The sequence below is a fragment of the Emydura macquarii genome, unplaced genomic scaffold (assembly GCF_026122565.2).
Source record: "Emydura macquarii macquarii isolate MOO-44397 ecotype Brisbane River unplaced genomic scaffold, CSIRO-AGI_Emac_v2 contig_2795, whole genome shotgun sequence".
Taxonomy (NCBI): domain Eukaryota; kingdom Metazoa; phylum Chordata; order Testudines; family Chelidae; genus Emydura; species Emydura macquarii.
The window spans coordinates 2,933,030-2,946,992 of NW_027132932.1; the positions used below are offsets into that span (position 1 = coordinate 2,933,030).

General features: G+C 40.1%; 1 protein-coding gene across 3 annotated transcripts in view; it reads right to left on the reverse strand.

The window, feature by feature from the left end:
- MAEA (macrophage erythroblast attacher, E3 ubiquitin ligase) overlaps nt 1–13,963 on the reverse strand; it is a 123,274-nt gene that overhangs the window by 108,967 nt on the left and 344 nt on the right. The window lies entirely within an intron of this gene.

Below are 13,963 nucleotides of genomic sequence, written 5' to 3' on the forward strand. Positions count from 1 at the left end.
CAATTTCTAGTATAGCAATGTCAAAACCACATTAAAACCTCCGGAAACTTTTTCGTCTTTAAATAAAAAAGTACCATGAGCTCATACATGTGCAATATCCAATTTCTTGCCTTTGTTTTTGTATCTAGGACAAGTGTGATGTGAACACAATACCTTTCATCATGATGAATAAGACTCTTGTTGATGTCCCCATGTGTACTCTTTTACATTAATAGAGTTACTAGTGGAAAAAAATAGAACAAGATTTTAGATATGGAAGACGCCCAAATGCTAATAATAAAAAACTGCCTGTGTGCAGACAAATGCATGTAAGTGAGACATACACGTATTGGTGAGTTTATAAAGTGGTTGCTTAACACAATATGAACTAGGGAGAAGTATCAGTGGACAGAATTGGGAAAAATAGGTTAAAAATACATAGATAAGTTAGGTTTATTCAAGCCAGCTGTGTTTGAAGAAACATCCTAAAGTACTTAAGGAACTAGCCAAGCAATCTCTGAACCAGCAGCAACTATCTTTGAAAACTAATTGAGGATGAGAGAGATCACAGAGGACTGAAGAAGGGCAAACATAGTGCTTATCTTCAAAAAAGGGATAAAGGAAGACACAGGGAATTAAACCAGTCATCTTAACTTCAGTACTCAAAGATCATAAAACAAATTATTAAACAGTCAATTTGTAAGCACCTAGAGGATAACAGGGTGATAAGTTATAGCCAACGTGGATTTGTCAAGAATAAGGTCATGCCAAACCAACCTAACGTCCTTTTCTGACGGAGCTACTGGCTTAGTGGAAAAGGGAAAAGTTGTCGACCTGATGTGTCTGGACATAACTAAGGCTTTTGACGCTGTCCCACATCACATTCTCGTAAGAAAACTATGGAAATATGGTCTAGAAGAAATTACTATTAGATGGATGCAAAACTGATTTAAAGATCATACTTGTGTAATTCTCAATGATTAGCTGTCAGACTGAGAGGGCAAATGTAGTATGGGTCCCACAATAGTGTCTTGGCTCCAGTGCTATCCAACATCATCATTAAATGTCTTGACTAAAGGATCGGAAAGTATGTTTGCAAAAACTTGCAGATGACACCAAACTGAGTGGAGATGCAAGCACTGTGGTGGACAGAATTAAAATTCAAAAGTGATCTTAATAATTTGGAGAATTGGTCTGAAATTAAAAAGATGAAATTCAATAAAAACAATTGCACAGTTCTACATTTGGGAAGAAGAAAAATCAAATGCACAAATACAAAACTGGGAATAACTGGTTAGGCAGCAGTACAGCAGAAGAGGATCTGGGGGATTATAATGGATCACAAGTTGAATATGAGTTAACAGTGTGATAGTGAGGGGGAAAAAGCAAACCTAATTCTGGGATGCATTAACAGGAGCATGATAAGACATGGGAGGTAATTTTCTGTTCTACTTAGCATTGGCGAGGCCTCAACTGGAATATTGTGCCCAGTTTTGGGCATCACACTTTAATAAAAGATGTGAACAAACTGGAGGGTGTCTAGAGGAGAGCTACAAAAATAAGACTTTTAGAAAATATGACCAATGAAGAAAAGATGAAAGAATTGGGCATGATTAGTATAAAAGAGAATGCTGTTCGGGGACATGATTACAGTAATCAAATACGTAAAAGACTGTTATAAAGAGGATGACAATCAATTCTGCAAGTCCACCAAGGGTAGGGCAAGAAGCAATCAGCTTAATTTGCAGGAAGGGAGATTCATCTTAGAAATTGGGGGGGAGGGGGGAAACTAACAATAAGGATAGTTAAGCATTAAACAGGTTACCTACAGAGATTGTGGAATCCCCATCTTGGAGATTTTTAAGAACAGGTTAGACAAACACCAATCAGGGATAGTATAGGTATAATTAATCCTACTTCTGCACAGGGCGAATGGCTAGATGATCTCTTGAAGTCCCATCTAGCCCCACATGTCTGATTCTCTGACTGTTGGACAAATTGTAGAGAGAAAACAACTGGACTGGTAAGTTGCTGTTTCACATGCTCCCTTACTAAATGCGGCTTAGAGCAAGCTAGCCTGACCATCATATCCGGTGATTAAAGAATTAGTATAAAAAAGGACCCTGGATACATCTTAATTTCTTTGAGCCAGGCATCATGCCTTCTTGTGTTTCCTAACAAAAAAAGCTTTGATCCCAGTTTGGGCCCTTGGATGTTAGAATAAAAAATATTGTTTGTATTGCACTAAGTAGTACCGAAGTTAAGATGATCCACAAACCACGTGACCATTGCAAAATCACATGATCATTAACCAGTCTAGTAGTGAGCACAAAGGGGATTTAAAAAAAAAAAAAAGACCTAAAACATTGCATCTAAGGTCCCCTTTTGAGAGGAAAAAATGTATTCCAATCATGTTATCTTAACACAAATGAAAAGCACTGTAACTACACAGGCTAATGTGTCTGAACTTGTGTTAGCTGGCCATCTTTTAGCATAGGCTTCTGTGTTAGCCTGCATCTTTACAAGCTTTTAATTCAAGATAAGCTAATTCAATCAAAAAACAAAAACAGTCACATGACCACACCCTTTTTGTCCATTAAGACAGGGAAGTTTTCCTGGGTAACTAAGAGAGAGAAAAACAAAGTCAAAAGGGGGCAGTAATGAGAAAGTCTCCAAAGCAGAAATGTGAAAGGCTAAGCTAGGACTATTGCATTCAAGTAGTAAGGTATATGGCACGGAACCAAAGGGATAATGTAATGCTTCTTAAATACTTCAATCTTACACAAGGAAAAAAAAAACCACATAAGTCAAAATGGAGATCAAGCCATCCAGGACATACCTCTGAGAAACAGAGATTTTCTTTATACCAAATAAGGTCCACATACTCACTCACAGTAGGACAGAATATGTAAAATGGCACTGCACTCCTACTCTATCATTCTTCAAATAGAATAACTTATTCTGCATATGATGCTAGATTCCTCTCTGGACTAGCAATAATTAAAGAATTTTTGTGCAGGACTAATGCAACATTTGTATACTGTCGCTCTTTATCTGTGGACCCCAGAGTACTTCAAAGAGTTAAGATGGCATTATCCCTATTTTTCCTATGGGTTAGATAAGTAATTTACATTGCCCCTAATTTGGAGAACCATTAACAGACCCCAATTCTCCTGATTCCCAGCCCTGTGATCAGCTCACTAAACCATGATCCACTATTTCCCTCTGCAGCAATAATATTTTTTCCTGCAGTTGCTGGCCTACCTTTAATCAAAGGCTGAAAAAAGAAAAGGAAAAAGAAATAGATGAGAGGTCTAGGACCAGTGGCTGGGTTTACATTTTTATTTCTCAAGTGTTCACATCTAAGAATTAAAAGTCCAAGTTCAAAAGTGGAATGTATTCCTATGCAGTACATTTAATTTTCTAAGACTGTGTAATAGATCTGAGATTTGCCATAATTTATGATTGTTTCCAAACTGTAGCAACATTAGATTTGCATTTTTCAATGGGGAAAAAAAATGTGCAAAACATGAATTTCCCTCAGTTACAAACATGTCAATTTCATAACCTTTGAAAGATACTACTATTTCACTTTAATACCATTTTATTAAAAGGGTTTTAACTGTTGTAAACTGGACACTGCTATATAAAAAATTACCAGTTTATTCTTACATTCATTACTGCTCAGAATTTTGACTGCTATTTCAAAACTTCAAGAGAACAAACAGATAGTGTCTAGGATAACAGTTGGACTGTATCGATCTAACAAACACACTTGTACAAATGAAGCAAAGAAGATATAAATATTTTGCAGGATTAATCTTTTCCATAGAAACAATTATACAAGAAAATGTCATTAATCTCCTGTAGTGACCAATGTAGTTCTATGCAAGTTTCTTATTTATAAATTTCAGCTAATATCTTGCTAGATCATTTTGCTGTCATACAATGCTCTCTTGACTCCTTATGTAAACCAGCTGACATCCATATTAGGGTTTGTGTAGTGCCATACATTAGGTCACTCCCACCACACTTGTTTGCAGCTTCCCTCTTTGACTCCCCTTCCAAAAGCAAAATTCCACTAGACACTTTTTAAAGCTTTTTCCTTCTTTTAACAGAAGGATTTGAACATAAAAGTAATATCAAATGTATCTTGCTGTCAGGAATCAACTCGAATGCCTGGCTCAAACACAGACCTGCTGTGTGATCTTGAGCAAGTCACAGACTCACAAAACGTAGGACTAGAAGGGACCTCAAATCCCCTGTATTGAGGCAAGACCAAGTATACCTACCCCATCCCTAACAGGTGTTGGTCTAAACTCTTCTTAAAAACTTGCAATGAAGGGGATTCCACAGCCTCCCTTGGAAGCCTATTCCAGTTCTTAACTATCCTTACAGTAGGAAAGGTTTTCCTAATATCTAACCTAAAATTTCCCTTGCTGCAGGTTAAGCTGATCACTTCTTGTCCTATCTTCACTGGACAGGGGAAACAACAGATCAGCCCTTAACAGATTTGAAGACTGATGGGGGACCTATTAGTAGTCTTCTTTTCTCAAGACTAAACATGCCCAATATTTCAACCTTTCCTGATGATAAAAAGTTTAGAAAACTTTATCCATTTTTTTGCTCTCTTCTGGACTCTCTGATTTGTCCACATCCTTCCTAAAGTATTGCACCCAGAATTAGACACAATATTCCCACTGAGGCCCCATTAGTGCTGAGCAGAGGAAGAGAATTACCTCCTGTGTCTTACATCCCAGAACGATAACTGCCTTTTTAGCAACTACTTCACATTGAGCAGGACTAGTGGCCAGTGGCGTACCGTGGGTCTCCGGCACCTGGGGGCCCACTGATGGGATGGGGGTCTACGGGCCCGTTTCCAGCTCTCCCCTACTTCCCCCTACCCTCACTGTGGGGGCATCAGGGAATGGGAGTGACAGGGACAGATGCCCCAGGGCCATCCGGCAGCAGGTGGATGGGGAGTGACAGGCTCTGCCCTGGAGCCCCGAGGTTAAGTTGGTTGCCTGGCCTGGGTCCTCAGTGTAGCTGCGCCCAGTGCGGGAGTGGAGGGTCCGGGAGGATGCTTGCTCCCCCTGCAGTGGGAGCTCAGCTGCTGGAAGGCCTGAGCTGGGGTCAGCGCGGCTGACGAGGATGTCAAAGCCCAGAGGTCCCTGGCTACCTGGGAGGGCCCGGGCTGCTTCCCGCCCCCCAGGCCAGCACCCGGGGGCATGGTCCTCTCCCTCTGGCTGGGGCCCCCGGAGTGCGGTCAGGAGCTGAGGGCCACAGCTAGGGCTGAGCTGGGGTCAGGTGGTGCTCCCTCCCCATAACACCTGGGGGCCGCCCTGGGCCCTACCACACCCCCTCCCCCAAACGTTCTGCCGTGCCTTCCTACCCCACAGTTTGGGGAGAACTGGGCTAGCCAGTTATTCTCCATTTTGTAGTTGTGCATTTGATTTCTCCTTCCTAAGTGTAGTACTTTGCACTCATCTTTTATTATTTCATCTTGTTGATTTCAGACAAATTCTCCAATTTGCCAAGCTTGTTTAGAATTCTAATCCTGTCTTTCAAAAGTGCTCACAACCCCTCCCACCTTGGTGTTATCCATAAATTTTATAAGCATCTCTCTCCACTCCATTATCCAAGTCATTAATTAAAACATTGACTAGTGTTGGATCCAGGACTGACCCTTGCAGGACCCTACTACATATGCCCTCATTGATAACTACTCTGAGTACGGTCTTTCATCCAGTTCTGTGCAGCCACCTTATACTCATTTCATTTAGATCATATTTCCCTAGTTAGCTTATGAGAATGTCATGTAGGACTGTCAAAAACCTTCCACAAAAAAAACCCAACCCAAGCTATGTCAAATCTGCTGCTTTCCTCTTACCCACTAGACAAACGATGAGTCAAAGAACAGTAGATTGGTTTAGTATGATTTCTTCTTGACAAATCTATGTTGGCTATAACTTATCACCCTATTATCCTCGGTGCTTACAAATTGATTATTTAAGAATTTGATCCAGAATCTTTTCAGGTATCACAGTGGGGCTGACTGATCTATAATTTCCAAGGTCCTTTTTGTTTCCCTTTTTAAAGATGGGTACTATGTTTGCCTTTCTCCAGACCTCACCAATCCCCCATGAGTTCTCAAAGATAATTGCTAACTGTTCAGAAATTGCTTCCTTAAATACTCCAGAATGAATTTCATCAAGCCTACCAACTTGAATACTACTAAATTATCTCAATACTTTAACCTGTTCTTTTCCTATTCTGGCTTATGCTCCTCCCCTCTTGTTGTTAATTAACTGTGTTAAGCATCTGGTCACAATTAACCAATTTAGTGAAGACTGAAGCAAAATTGGCATCAAACAGCTCAGCCTTCTTGGTGTCATCATTATTAGCTCTCTTCCCCCTTAGGTAAAGGCCTAGACTTCTGTCTTTTTCTTGATCTTAACATATTTATAGGACCTCTTCTTATTGCCTTTTATTCCTTTGCCAGACGGAATTCATTTTGTGCATTATCCTTTCTGATTTTGCCTACATGTTTGCACTGTTTTTTATATTCACCTTTAGCAATTTGCCCATGCTTCCATTTTCCACAGGATTCCTTTTTGATTTATGGCGGTGGCATCCTTAAAGAGCTTCTGAGGTAGCCATAGTGGCCTCTCACTATTCTTCCTATTTTTTCTTTAACCAGAATAGTTTGCTGTTATGCCTTTAATTGTGTCTGTGCAAAACTGCCAGTTCTCCAGAACTCCTTTTTCTTTGTATTTTCTTTCCAAGAGACCTTCCCTATTAGTTTCTGTGTTTGTTCAAGTCTGCTTTTTTGAGGTCCATTGTCCTACTTTCACCTCTTTTCCTTAGAATCATGAAATCTATCATTTCATGATCATTTTCATCCACATTACTCTCATGCTTCAGATTCATAACAAATCCTCCCTGTGGGTCAGAATCAAGTCTAAAATGGGTGTCCCTTTGTTACTCTTCTCACTTTCTGGAACAAAAAGTTGTCACCAATTCATTCCAAGACCATATTGGAGATTTTGTGTTTTACTGTATAACTTTTCTAGCAAATGTCTGAGTCGTTCAAGTCTCCCCTCCCACTTGCCCTTTCCCATCACTACCAGTTCTTGCGTTTTGGATATTTCTGTTGTTGGTTCCAGAAATGCGTCATCCACCTCCTCTTGATTTCAGTCTATAGCAGATACTTACCATGATATCACCCCTGTAATTCCCCCTTTTTCCTTCATTTACAGACTTTCAACTCATTTGTCTCTCACCTAAGAACAAATGTATACATTCTTGATGTATAATGCAAGACCTCCTCCCCTTTTTCTTGAACAAGCTATTCCCCTCTATACCAATATTTCATTCATGACAACAGTGATGCCAGTTCCACAGGATCAGTACCCAATATCTATGCCCCAGCTTTTAAACAATTCTTTGGAGGTACTCCATCAGTCAGACCTCCAGGATCCCACTCTCTTAAAGGTGGGCCATACAGCCTCAATGCCACCTAGACTGAGCCTCTAGCTTCCAGTACTTCAATTTCACAAAGTGAGCTCTGCCCAGCCAGTCCAACGGAGATCGACTCCCACTCAGACATTTTGCCCTCTTCAGGAATCAACAGCCCTCCACATCTATTTGCATTGACACCAGGTAGCCTTTTCAAAACAGGGTTTATTAGTCAACTGGAACACAGTACTGGGAAGTCCTTAGGTTAGCACAGAGAAGCAAAGATGGAGGTTTCAGATTGTCCAACCTCAGGACTCTACCCAGTCACGCTGCTGTAGATTCCATTTTGTCTGTCTCCCTCTATCTTGATCTGTCAGTCTCAGGTGAGAGCTGCTACAAAAGCATGTAACCTCGTGGTCCATTGTGCTCCTCTTACAGACCCAGGCTGAGTTCACATGTTCTGTCTGCCTGAGTTTCCCCACGGATAGATATCACTGCTCAGTCTTTGGGGTTCCCATTGTCTTTCCGGATATTCTATTGATATGGGCCAGTTTCAGCCAGTCCTTAATGACCCATTCATAGCACCTCAGACACTCACTGAGGAACAACTTACAATGCCCCAAGGTCATGTTAACCCTTCTGCATCAACTAGTTAACCTCAAGTCAAGTAAGTCGCTGCCATGTACATAATTCATAAAAATATTAGAGAAAGTTCCCACTTTGTCACATCAAGTCATAACTTAACTCATATACTAATATTTCCAGTTCTTCCTCTTCATTTCCCCTACCTCTTTATATTTGTGTACAGACATCAAGATGTTATGTAGTGTCTCCCACTGTTCTCCCTCTTATTACTCCTATGACCCTAATGTAACTTTCCATTTCCCACCCTCCTCCATCACCCAACATCTAGCCCTCTGTTAAGAATCTTTTAGTTTTGTTTTAAGAAAATAACTACCTGTGGGCTATTTTCACTTGTCCCCTTTTTACCTAGTTTAATGCCCTCCTCATTAGGTTGAGGAGTGTGTCCAAAGATGCTCTTCCCCCTCTTGATCATATGGACCCCATCTATTCCCAGCAGTCCTCTTCCTGGAACAGCATCCCATAGTTGAGAAAGCCCAAGTCACTTCATCTGTGTCTGTTCCCTCTCCAATTCTTTGTCTGTCTTGTATAGTTTGATTATAAACTCCACAGAGAAAGAGACCATCTTCAATATGTGTTTGGACAGTGCCTAACACAATGGAGTCACAGTCTTGGTTAGAGCCTTGTAGGTACTACTGTAATATAAACTATGGCAAGGCACTTCCTCATTCTTGCCAGGATAGGGCTCCCTCCTCTTGTGAAATGGGTTTGGGGTAAATCTGCCTCACCCTGGATGATTCTTTTAGCTTCTCCCCTTGGCACCTCAGGCTTAGGGCGTTCGGGGTGGGCTTTGGTTTGGGCCCGAGGAGTGCTCCTATGAGTTTAAGTCTATAACACCCAGACCCCAGGGGGAATATCTTTCCCTAGCCCCCTCGGTGGGGCTGCAGTCATAGTGGTGCAGCTCTGGGGGATGTCAATCCTTCCCCCAAGCTAGTACCCAGGTTTGGTTGTTTCCCTTGTGGGGAGAAGCACAGTCTCCTGGGTTGGAGAAGTTTGCTTCCCTGCTGTCACACACCTTGCAACAGCTTGAGTCTCTCCCCCTATGCTCCCCCAGAAGTGGGGGTTTTAACTAGTCTCAAGCTGTCCTTGATTGGGCTCAGGTGTCTCTAATTGGAGTAACCCCCTACTAGCTTGTAAGAAAAAGGCTTTTACCATTCTAGGACTGACATATTGGCCTTCCAGCACCCTCTTGTAGCCATCCGGGCTGACTTTGTCACAAAACAAATAATGCCACAACTCCTATTGGATCCTACAAGATTCTTCAACTCTATCATAGTTCAAGGAACAGCATTTCACACAAAATAAGTAATTTATACATATTTGTGATAGGAATTCATATTGGGATATGTGAAAAACCAAAGTTCTACTCTATAGATGGGTTATGTTTTTGAAAGTTAGTAAGATAACTGAAGTAGTGAGGTTATGCAGCAGTTATCTCATGGTGTCTGGACCAGTTAAAGCCATCTGACCTCAGAATAGCACTCAGGTATCCTAGCAGCCACCTGCATCTTGCTTTATTTAAGCAAAAAGGAATAACAGATTGTGAAATATGCTACACTAATTCATATGCGATACAGTATTTCTACATTTCTTCAGGCCCTAGGGTAAGAAAGGCCAAGCATATCATGAAGGCAACATCTTATTTTTACAGGGATCAAATTATTTTGCTAGCATGCCCTGCCAGTAAATATATGGCTGCCAAAACAGTTGTTGGCCTAACGTATAGGTCCAAAGATAAGGGGTCATACTGATTAATACATGGATTATTATAGCAAAGGATTGTGAGGAGTGGTTTAAAAGAAAATGAGGTAGAGAGAGGGAACAAAAACTGATTAGCGAATGCAGGACAAAGCAAGCTTGCCTGTATTTTTATACTGTGTCTCATGACACTTAAGCTCAGAAACACTCTTCATTCATGATTTAGCAAGAATGAAGAGAATTTGATAAGTTTTATTTACTTCTATTTTCTAGCAGCTTTCACTAATTCTGAGAGTCAAAGGTTTTACAATTATATAATAGTATTACAGTAGTGCCTTGAGACCCCAATGTGTTAGGCACTGTACAAACATTGGAAGCCAGAGTTAATAATCTGAAAACAGAAGTGATACAAAGTGTTGCTGAGGAGGAGAGAGGGCTACAAGCAAATACACTACAAGTGTAACTGCATCATTAGTACCCTGTCCTTGAAGCAAATGCTAATAAGAGTCCCTCATCCTCAAAGTATCTTGGAAATTCCATGCTTAAAGTAATTTTCTGCAAGGGAACAGTTTACAGGAAATCAGAAAATGAAAGCTCCAGTCCATAGCTACACTAATACTTGTTTATAAAAATTATGCATGTTGGTGCTCATTAGTAGATTGTCCTACTTTGGTTATACTCCAACAAATATACTTTATTGCTGTGGTAAAGGACTGGGTCCTACTGAATCCAAAGCCTAATGGTTCTTCAACATCAAAGTTATTTAAAAGGGTTGCTATAGCAGAATTTAGAGAATGCTTGTACAGGGGTCAACTGCAGAGAAACAGCAGTAGCATGATAAAATATGTGCAGAGAAGCATACAGTCTATTTAGTAAAATGGGATGGGGTTACCTGCAGATAGCAGCGGGATCATACTCCTACTCTGGAAATCCTCTCTGTTTTTGTACTGTCTATGCTATCTCAAAAACATGTTAAAGATTAGGTAGCCTTGCCTCTTCTGTTCTCCTTCTCCCCTCCCCAAATCCCTCCAACTGAAAAAATGCTGCTATTCCCTCAAAAGTTTCCGATAACATCATAAGTCACTTGAATATTGCTCTTGAACATTTCAACAACTCCAAATTATAGCCTTAATTTATTTACAGGGTTTTGTTCGAAAGTCAAAGTTGGTCTGAGTGCAGATGGGGACAACATACAGTAATAATATCTATGCATTTTGTCCCACTTTAGGTACTCTGGTAAACTTTCCATCACAGAAGGCTACATTACGTCCAGCTCCACTACTTTTCGACAGGGACTTATGCCAGAAGTTGACTAGTGGCCTTCAAAAGGGGCTAAACCCTCCCAACACTGCTCCTGCCTCCCCTTCAGACTAAACAAAGCTACTTTCATTGATACTTACTAACAGCTACAGCTCAGAGTCCCAACCTCTCATCACTGAGCAGCCCAGGTAAAAATATTTTGACTTTTAATCATGCTGCTTTCAGGTCTTCTCTCTATCAGTTTCTGGTTCTCTTCTCATTCCATTCAGCTTGATAATTCATTTTTTTAAAAGTTATTTACATTTCCATAGACACAAATGAACTGTTATTTTCTGATGTCACTTGTTTATTAATACATCCACTCTGAACCATGCTAAGAGTGTTAACACACTAATTTCTTTTTTCAATGCCTATTGGAGGCTTCATGTATTGTACATGCCAATGAGATGTAAAGCAAAATTCTTTATGAGTGGAAGTTAGAGACTTTTTTGGGAAAGTCAGCAAGTAACCCTCATGTCCCTGAGGAAGAAAACAGCATAAGTAGTTAAATTCTGTACACTTAAATTATTCCTGTAGATTCAGCTGAGTAAGTCACTTTACTTTCTCTTGAAAAATAATACCATGCAGAATTGCTGAAGCAGAATGGTGATGCACTTCCACTCTAGAAACTACCACAATTCAGCAATAAGAGGGATTTTCCCTATATAGAGTCTTAAGCACTCCTTCGTATGAAAGGCACTCTTATGGAACAAACTGTAATGTAGAGCTATTACACAACTACTATTATCTAGTGACTTGAGCATGAGCAAGTTAAAGGGAGGAAACAGGAAGGATATAAATATAGTTCTGACCTCCTTTATAGTCTACTTGCATCAGTTAGAGAAAATTGCCAATGTCTACAAATCTGTAAGAAAATATTTGAGCTGCCACCACAGTGATCATAATAAAATCATATGCATGTATTTCATAGACTGTTTTAAGTGTTTAAGAACCAACTAGAGATGAAAATTCACTCTATCCTTTTCACCTCTGCCAGAAAATTGATTTCTCTAGCATAGATGGTGGTTTGAAATCTCCACAGTCAAGGAAATTTAAGGAGATAAATGCAAGTAGTAATTAAATAGTGACTATTTTGAAGATTTTTTGTAATAAGTACTAATATTAAACAGAAAGGAAGCTTCTGGAACACTGGGGAAAAATAGGCAAACAGAATTTTAAGTGCCATCTAAAAATCACCCTCATGACACATTTAACACTGTTAATACAAGGCTGTTCACTCAAGCAGTTTAGTTTAAATGATATTTCATGACATTACCAGGATTATTTCATTCTCATTAAAATGTTGCAAAAATCCCTTTATCAAAAGTGAATAGTGTACTTTAAAAATGCCTGAAGATTAGTTCAAAATGACAACAACCTTCTTCTTCAAATGGGTGACACTTAGTAGATAGCCTTAAATGGTATTATAGGAAAAAAAGCAAACCATTGACTCCAACTAGAAGTAAATACTGAGAAATATGAGAGAGATTGTCTAAATACCATTTGGACATGTCAATAAATAAACCATTAAACCAGGCTTCTTTATCTATGAATTTCTTAACACTGTTAGTGGCTGAGGAAAGTACCAACAGTACCTTTTTAAGGGAACTTAAAATTTAACCCAGATCCTGTCAAGCCTTAAATATTTCAGGATGACAGAGAAAAAAAATCTTCATATATAAAGTGAGAGTCAAGATAGTCCCAAGGGTGAAGGGAAAATGAGGAGGAAAGGAATAGCAAGAGATAGATAGGATGAACATGGGCAGAAACCTACAACAAAAACAAACAAAAAACCCAAACCAAATCACACAACACTCTGTATATGAAAGCAAAACATGATTTAAGCACAAAAGTTCACTTTATATAGTGTTTTTCATATACACTATATGAAAAAACATATTTTAGTTAAATCAGATGTAAGAGGGGATGGAAAAGGCCTATTAAACAGTCCGGCTCATTTCTCCTCAACCCCACTTAGCCAGTGCAGGATTAGTTCTCTACAGTAAATTCAACTGCAGTTGAATTGGTCCTCTAATACATATAAATAATATTCTAAATGATGAACCTTCCACCACTTCCTCTGGGAGACTATCCCCCAGTTCAACAGATCTTATTGTCAGCAATATTTACCCTTCATGTTCAGTCTAGATTTTCCTTTGCTCTTTTTGTGATGTCTGGTTATACCACCATGGATCAGCCTATGTAATTCACCTCCAGTTTCGGGAATTAACACCCTTCAAATACACTCAGTTAATACATCAGCCACCCTTTAGTTGTATCCAATCACACTATAGAGATGTAACTCTTTCCTCCTTATAAGCTTTCCAGCCCTTTAATCATTTTCATCCCTGACACCCTGTAGTTCATCTCCATCTTTGGGGAACCAAGATGCCAAGGGACCATATTACATCATTCCTCCCCCGCTTTACCTCTTAACAATGATATGTAGCTTTAAACATTCCTTCTAAATAATCAATCCTCTCAGCCCCTTTAAATCATTTTCACTGCTCTGCACCCTCCAGTCTGTTCCCGTCACACCCCTCCCCACACAGCACCCTTCAGTCACATCTTAGCCATGGCATATTCAGCTCTTTCTTTCTCCTAAATCAGCTCCTCCATTCCCTTAATCATTTTTGTTGTTGCTCGGGGGACTCCACCCCACCTTCATCTTCAGGGTATGGAGCAAAGGGAAGGCATCATATTCCAGGCACGTTCCTCCACATCAAAAGAAAGAAAATAACCCTTATTGGTATAGGTCAGAGCAGATGAGGGGGGAGGCAGAAAAGGGTCTGGTGAACTGGGGTCCTACCCATTATACACCTTAGGACCCGAGGGCTTTATAATGCAGGAGGTGGGGGACCCCAGTTTGCCAAGACCCCAGCTGCCT